Here is a 7,398-nt window from a genome sequence, read left to right as displayed (position 1 = left end):
AAAAAAAATCTAAATTAGGGTTTAGTATGTCATAATTTCGACATTTATCTAATTTCTACTTTTTATCTAATTATGCCTTACGTCATAATTATGACTTTATTTGTCAAAATTTCAACTTTTTGTCAAAATTATGATTTAGTAGGTCATCATTTTCACTTTTCATGTCATAATTGTGACTTAATCCCGCGGTTCAGACAAGGCTTAAGTCTATAGTCCCAGACTAAATGCATGTTTGAGCTGTTTTAACTGAACGCATATATGTCAGTGTCATTGTTTTGTCTCTAGATTCACATTAGTATTGTTTTTTTCTAAGGCACATTTATAAAAGTTACTTAAATATCCTAATTAAACTAAAGCCTTATCCTGGCTTAATCTAAGCCCTGTCTGTGAAACCAGGCCTATATGCCATAATTTAGATTTACCAAAGCATGTTTTTTCTCTCGAATGTGTCAGAACTCAGGAGAGCTCAGGGCGGCTGTGAAACTTGTTCCTCTTTTAATGTTGTTTATATGTATATGTGATGTTTTTAATACGCTTTAAGACAAACCATGTGTAAATTCATAAGTCGACAGCATTGCTGAGTATTTTCTCCTTAAAACTGCAGTGAACCAAAGACAGTCTCAAACACACGAAATCACTGGTGTTTCTGACGTCACAAACGACCTCGTGACCAATCAGATCAACGTGTGATCGTCAACCAGTGGATCTCTGAGTGAGTGAGTGAGTGAGTGAGTGGAGGCGGGGCTCATTTGCATATTCATAGACTCGCGCATACTAAATGACGCAAGGGTGTCGAGTTACATTCTTTTTACAAGCTATTTTAAGGCATGAATAATTCTTTTCAAGGAAAAAACATTTAAATATGTCATTTTGTGATCAGAGATGAGTTTTAAGGGATGAAATTATTGACTACAGGGGACCTTATGTTAACAAAGATTAATAAAACGTCTCAGGTTACGACTGTAACCGTAGTTCCCTGAGAAAGGGAACGAGACGATGCGTCACTTGACGCTTTGGGAACGCCCCCAGCGTGCATGCGTCTGAGCATCAATGTCAACTAGTCCAATGGAAAGAATGAGCGTCACGGGCGGGTGACGTCATGACCAGGAAGGGATAAAGGCTCACCCGGTGAAACGCGGCATTAGCTTCAAAAAGTCGAAGCAAGCCGATCACAGGGAAGCAAGAAGTATGGTAGGGTGACGCATCGTCTCGTTCCCTTTCTCAGGGAACTACGGTTACAGTCGTAACCTGAGACGTTCCCTTTCGAGGGAACTCTCGATGCGTCACTTGACGCTTTGGGAACGAGAATACCCAAAACGCCAGAATTCCAAGTACCTGAGTGTCAGTCTGTTGAAACTAAGCACTAAGCACCTGAGAACCTGGGGCAGCATCCAGGTCTAAGCTGTAAAACCTAACGAATGTGAGCGGTGAGGACCAGCCTGCCGCATCACAAACGTCTTGGAGAGAAACCCCAAATAACAAGGCTTTAGAGGCCGCCATACCCCTCGTAGAATGAGCTCTGACCGCCAAAGGACACGGCAGGTCAGAGTACTCGTATGCAAGTGAAATAGCCTCAACTATCCACTTACTAACCGTCTGTTTAGAAGCAGGAAGACCCTTCTTAGGTGATCCAAAGCAAATAAATAACTGGTCGGACTTCCTCATTGACGATGTCCGATGAACATAAGTATCCAGTGCTCGCACTGGACACAAGAGGTTCAGCCTTTCCTGGTTCGCAGATGTAAAAGGAGGAGGACAGAAAGCCTGCAGCACAATAGGCCTCGGAGTCAAGGTCGGCACCTTAGGGACGTATCCCTGTTTTGGATATAAGAATGCCTTGACCATCCCCGGTGCAAACTCAAGGCAAGTGGGGGAAACCGAAAGGGCCTGAAGGTCTCCAACTCTCTTAAGGGACGAAATAGCTAGCAGAAAGATAGTCTTAACCCTCTGGGGACCAGAGTGTTTTTGGGGCCCTTGGGATGTTTTGACATGCACTGACATTTGTGCTTTTTTCAGTTATTTATAAACATGTTAATGGCAAAGGTGTAAATTCACTCTATATAGCACAAACTTGGCTACCATGATGAGTGAGCAACATGTATGTACATGTTTGTATTTTTAATAGAATAATGTTTATGCGTGGTTATTGAAAAAAATAAAAATGAAAGTTGCTGAAATAAGACCACAAAACACATATTGATTATTTCTTCACAAGACTTTTGAAAATTGTATCACATAGCCTAGAATATTTGCTCCAAAACTATGTGAGAATCATCCTGACTACTCATTCAGATAAGTCAATAAAGTCTTTTACATTTTTAATGACGTGTTTTGTTTGAGAAAGCTTTATGCGAGGAGGCGTGGTCTCTCATTAATATGTGTGGAATTTCACACCTGAGAAAGACAAAGACCCTCCCCATAATGGCCCTATTAGGTGCTATCAGGCCATATCATTACAGGAGCTTTGCACAAAGAATGAGGAGATTTAAAAAAGAATGGCTTTTAGATTGTTTGGATTTATATAAGGAAAATACAGGGTGCATAAGTCTGGACACTTCTATCACACACCCTTCACCGTATAGACATGGTTTTATTTCAGTTCAAAGTTAGAGTTGGAAACATCTTGAAAAGAAAATTGTCTTTCTCCATAAATGTCTTAGTTTGATCATACATATTTCAAAGTTGAGGATTCATTATTTTGATAGCTTGAACAAACACTAAAACATCTTAGTTGATTAGTTTATTGACAAAACATACTATATATTTAACATATGAGCAGAAACTCCTAAAAAAAGCTTATTTGATGTCTATTTTAGAGTAAAAACTTTATCCAAAACGAGTCAACGAAATGTTATTTAGTCTGTAACAGTGCGTATCTGTGCGTTCATTCATTCATTCATTCACACACACACACACACACACACACACACACACACACACACACACACACGCACACACACACACACACACACATGATTCACATTTAACAGTACGCTATTTTTCCGTTTACAGACACTACGTTATTCTATATCGCGATTAGAACAAAGCACTTGCAAAAAACACTTACTTCTCAGCTGAATCTGTTCATCCTCGCAGTGAAAATAAACCCAGTGGTAAATGTCCCAGGATTGTTCCTCATATAGCCGCGCAAGACGACAGTAGATTAATCTGACTAAAAAATAATGTGTGTTTTCAGAGTTTATGGGCGTTCACGCGTCTCAATGTGTTGCTTCACATATTTGCGTTTGAATAGCGCGTGCTCTCCGTGGGCGTGTCACATTACCAGGGATAATCAGCTGAGAGAACGATAATGAGACGGGCTGACACGTCTCTCTTTTTATATAGATAACATAAACGGAGAATATTAATTTTAGTTTTGAATCGGATCATTTAAAAGTACAAACTCAAACGATTTAAAAGATATATTGCTTATGGCTGGGTGAATAGTATAAGCTGAGTTGTGTTGAAGATTAGAGACGTGCTCCAGAAAAAAAGTTCACGGTGACTGCAGGCAGAACGCACACCCTGTTTATTTTCTTTATTTTACAAAAGCACAATATTTTATTTCGATTGTATGTGCGCACATAAAAAAGTAGACATTTAACAGATTATTTTCTCATATTTCTTAACTCTATATGAACAGAAATGATGGTAGTACTTTAAGTCTATTTTTCTGCTATGTGAAAAAAAACGAGCAAAACGCGCCCGCGCGTTTCTGGTCCCCAGAGGGTTAAAGGTAAGAAACTTCTCTGAAACCGAATCTAAGGGCTCGAATGGAGCCCTAGACAGGCCTTCTAGTACTAAAGCAAGATCCCAAGCTGGCACCCTAGTGCGAGTTGCAGGCCTTAGCCTCAAAGTGCCACGAAGGAAACGTGTAATCAGGGGGTCTCGACCCAACGATGTACCCCCCACCAGGGCGTGGTAAGCCGCAATGGCCGCCACGTAGACCTTGAGCGTGGAAGGACATAGACCTGACGTAAAGCGCTCCTGCAGGAACTCGATTACTGTGTTCACAGAACAGTTAACTGGATCCCACTGATGTCGGTGACACCATACAGAAAAAACTCTCCATTTAAGCGCATATAGTTTCCTGGTAGCTGGAGCTCTGGAGCTTAGAATGGTCTCAGCAGCCTCAGCTGAGAGACCACTCTCTATGAGTTGGGCCCCCTCAGAGGCCAAACCCACAGGTTCCAAATTTCTGGTCGAGGGTGAAATATTGTGCCCCCGGCCTGAGACAGAAGGTCTCTCCTGATCGGGATCTCCAAGGGAGGACCGTCTAAGAGATGGATCAGGTCCGCAAACCAGATCCGACTCGGCCAGCGTGGTGCTACTAGCAGTAGGCTTATTCCGTACTGGCGGACTCGTTCCAGAACTCCTGGGAGCAGAGCAACAGGGGGAAATGCGTACAGACGTAGCCTCGGCCACGTCTGCACCATAGCATCCAGCCCCAGGGGGGCTGGGTGAGTAAGGGAGAACCAAAGTGGACAGTGCGTCGTATGCTGAGACGCAAACAGATCCACCTCTGCTTGGCCGTAAAACTCCCAAATTTTCTCCACCGCCTCGGGGTGGAGTCTCCAGTCCCCTGGCCTCAGCTCCTGCCTCGACAGGATGTCTGCCCCAATATTCTGGTCCCCAGGAATATACACTGCCCTCAGGGAGAGTACCTTCCCCAGAGACCACAGGAGGATCTGGTGCGCCAGCTTGCAAAGCGGACGCGACCGCAGACCCCCCTGACGGTTCAGATAAGAGACCACCGATGTGTTGTCTGTACGGACGAGCACATGATGGCCCCTCAGGTCTGGGAGGAATTGCTTCAACGCATTGAAGACGGCCATCATCTCCAGGCAATTTATGTGCCAAGAAAGATGATGACTCCTCCACCGACCCTGAACCGAGCGGCCTTCCATTACCGCTCCCCAGCCGGTGAGGGAAGCATCTGTCGAGATCGTAACTCGATGGCAGAGAGCTCCCAACACCGGACCCTGGGTTAAGAACCAGTGTTTTCTCCATATAACCAAGGCACGAAGGCATCGCCGCGTGTTCTTGATCATACGAAGTGGGTTTCCCTCGGGGAGAACCCTCTGGTCCTGAGCCACCACTGCAAAGGTCTCATGTACAGCAGGCCAAAAGGAATCACGTTGGACGCTGCCGCCAAAAGACCCAACAGTCTCTCGAACTGTTTTACAGTGCGTGACTGGCCTAGCTTTAGCTCTTTGGTGGCTGTCAGGATAGCAGCTACACGAACGGGCGATAGAGTGGCCCGCATCGTCACTGAATCCCATACCACACCAAGGAAAGTGGTTCTCTGTACTGGAGAAAGCACACTTTTCTTGGCATTGAGCCTCAACCCCAACATCTGCATATGAGCGAGAACGACACCTCGGTGCCGAACCGCCAACTGCTCTGATTCCGCTAGAATCAGCCAGTCGTCGATGTAGTTCAGAATACGTATGCCCTGAAGCCTGAGAGGGGCTAGAGCTGCATCCACGCGTTTCGTGAACGTGCGGGGTGATAAAGCTAGACCGAAAGGAAGAACCCGATATTGGTATTCTTTGCCCCCGAAAGAAAACCTTAGGAACTTCCTGTGCTGAGGGAGGATGGAGACATGGAAGTAAGCGTCCTTCAGATCTATCGTGACAAACCAGTCCTCGGATCTGATTTGAGTCACGATCTGCTTGAGTGTCAGCATCTTGAACTTGAGTTTCTGTACTGAACGATTTAACAGACGAAGATCTAAAATGGGACGCAACCCTCCATCCTTTTTTGGAACAATGAAATAACGGCTGTAAAAACCCGACTCTCTGTCGGGTGAGTACACCTGTTCTATAGCTTCCTTTGCTAACAGGGCCTTTACCTCTTGCTCCATTACCAGAGCCTGCTCGGGATGCACCACTGTGGGCAGCACCCCGTTGTAACGAGGAGGACGAGAACCAAACTGGATTCTGTATCCTTTCTCTACAATCTGCAGGACCCAACGAGAAATATTCGGCAGAAGCTTCCACGCTGCCAGAAAATTTACTAAGGGAACCAGCCTCTCGAGGCTGGTCTCTGGTGTTATCGAGACGGCTAATTCCGGAGCCTGAAACATAATGGCAGGAACTACCTGAACTGGCCGCTCTAAGGCCCCCCTCAGAGGGCGCGAAACCGATGCTGTGCCGCAGCATAGCATCAGCGACTCGCTGGAGACCGCTGCGCCCTGAAGCACCGAGGGTGGCAGGGTTGGCAGAACGGTCTCGTGAGGACCCCGAAATGGAACGGGCACCGTATAATGAGGTGTACACCGCTCCACTTCGGTCGGGGCTGTCCTCACAGGCCTGATGCATGAACATCAGGACCTTTTTTTTTTTTTGAATCGAAGTCTTCTTCGCCTGAAGAACGGTCCTCAGATCCGGCTTCGACTTAGAAGACTTCGGTTGAGAGGGTTGCGTCCGTCTCCAGTCTCTACGTGGAGGTGCACGAGACGCAACACTCTCTTTCTGATGCACACGATATGATGAGCTCGACGGCTGGGGCTGCTCACGCCCAGCAGCCCCAGGGGGCTGGACCCGGCGAGGGATAAACTTTTTAAAAACGTCAGCTTGTTTCTTTGACTCCTGAAATCTCTCGACGACCGCGTGGACTGCGTCGCCGAAGAGACCAGAAGGTTCAAGCGGAGCATCTAATAAAAAAGCTCGATCTTTTTCTTTAATTTCAGACAGATTTAACCATAAATGTCTCTCAGTAGCTACCAAGGCTGCCATAGACCGCCCAATTGCTCTGGCGGTCTCCTTAGTAGCCCTGAGAGAAAGATCGGTAGCCCGACGAAGTTCACGAATATCGTCATGACTGACTCCCTCACTACTATCCAGATCCCCCAGCAGGTCAGCTTGATAAGCCTGGAGCACTGCCATAGTATGCAGACATGCTCCAGCTTGACCTGCTGCCGTATAAGCTTTGCCCACTAACACCGAAGTGGCTTTGAGCGGTCTAGTGGGCAAAGCCGAGGCTTTCAGAGACGATGCGGGACCAGGGGAAAGATAACTGGCTAAATTCTCTTCCGCCTGGGGCATCGCCTCATAACCATACTCTTTCAGCCCTCTTATTCTCGAATAAGTGTTAACTTGAGGGCTGAAAAGACGTGATGAGTAAGGTTTATTCCACGATTTAGATATTTCATTGTGCAAATCGGGAAAAAATGGAAGCCCTCGTGGTGGAGATAATGTGGTGGAAGATAAAAAGCGCTCATCTAATTTGCTTTTAGGACGAGCGCCCTTCTTCTCGGATGGCCATTCAATATTTAATTTCTCTAGAGCCCGCGACATAACATCCACCAGCTCATCATATGCTGGGGAAATAAATTGTGAATCTCTTTCCCCCATGTGTGTGCTTTCACTCTCCAAACTCATCGCATCAACCTCC

Source organism: Rhinichthys klamathensis, unplaced genomic scaffold (genome assembly GCF_029890125.1).
Source record: "Rhinichthys klamathensis goyatoka isolate OS25496 unplaced genomic scaffold, OSU_Roscu_1.1 h1tg000906l_1, whole genome shotgun sequence".
Taxonomy (NCBI): Eukaryota; Metazoa; Chordata; class Actinopteri; order Cypriniformes; family Leuciscidae; genus Rhinichthys; species Rhinichthys klamathensis.
Note: the sequence above shows the minus strand (reverse complement) of the source record.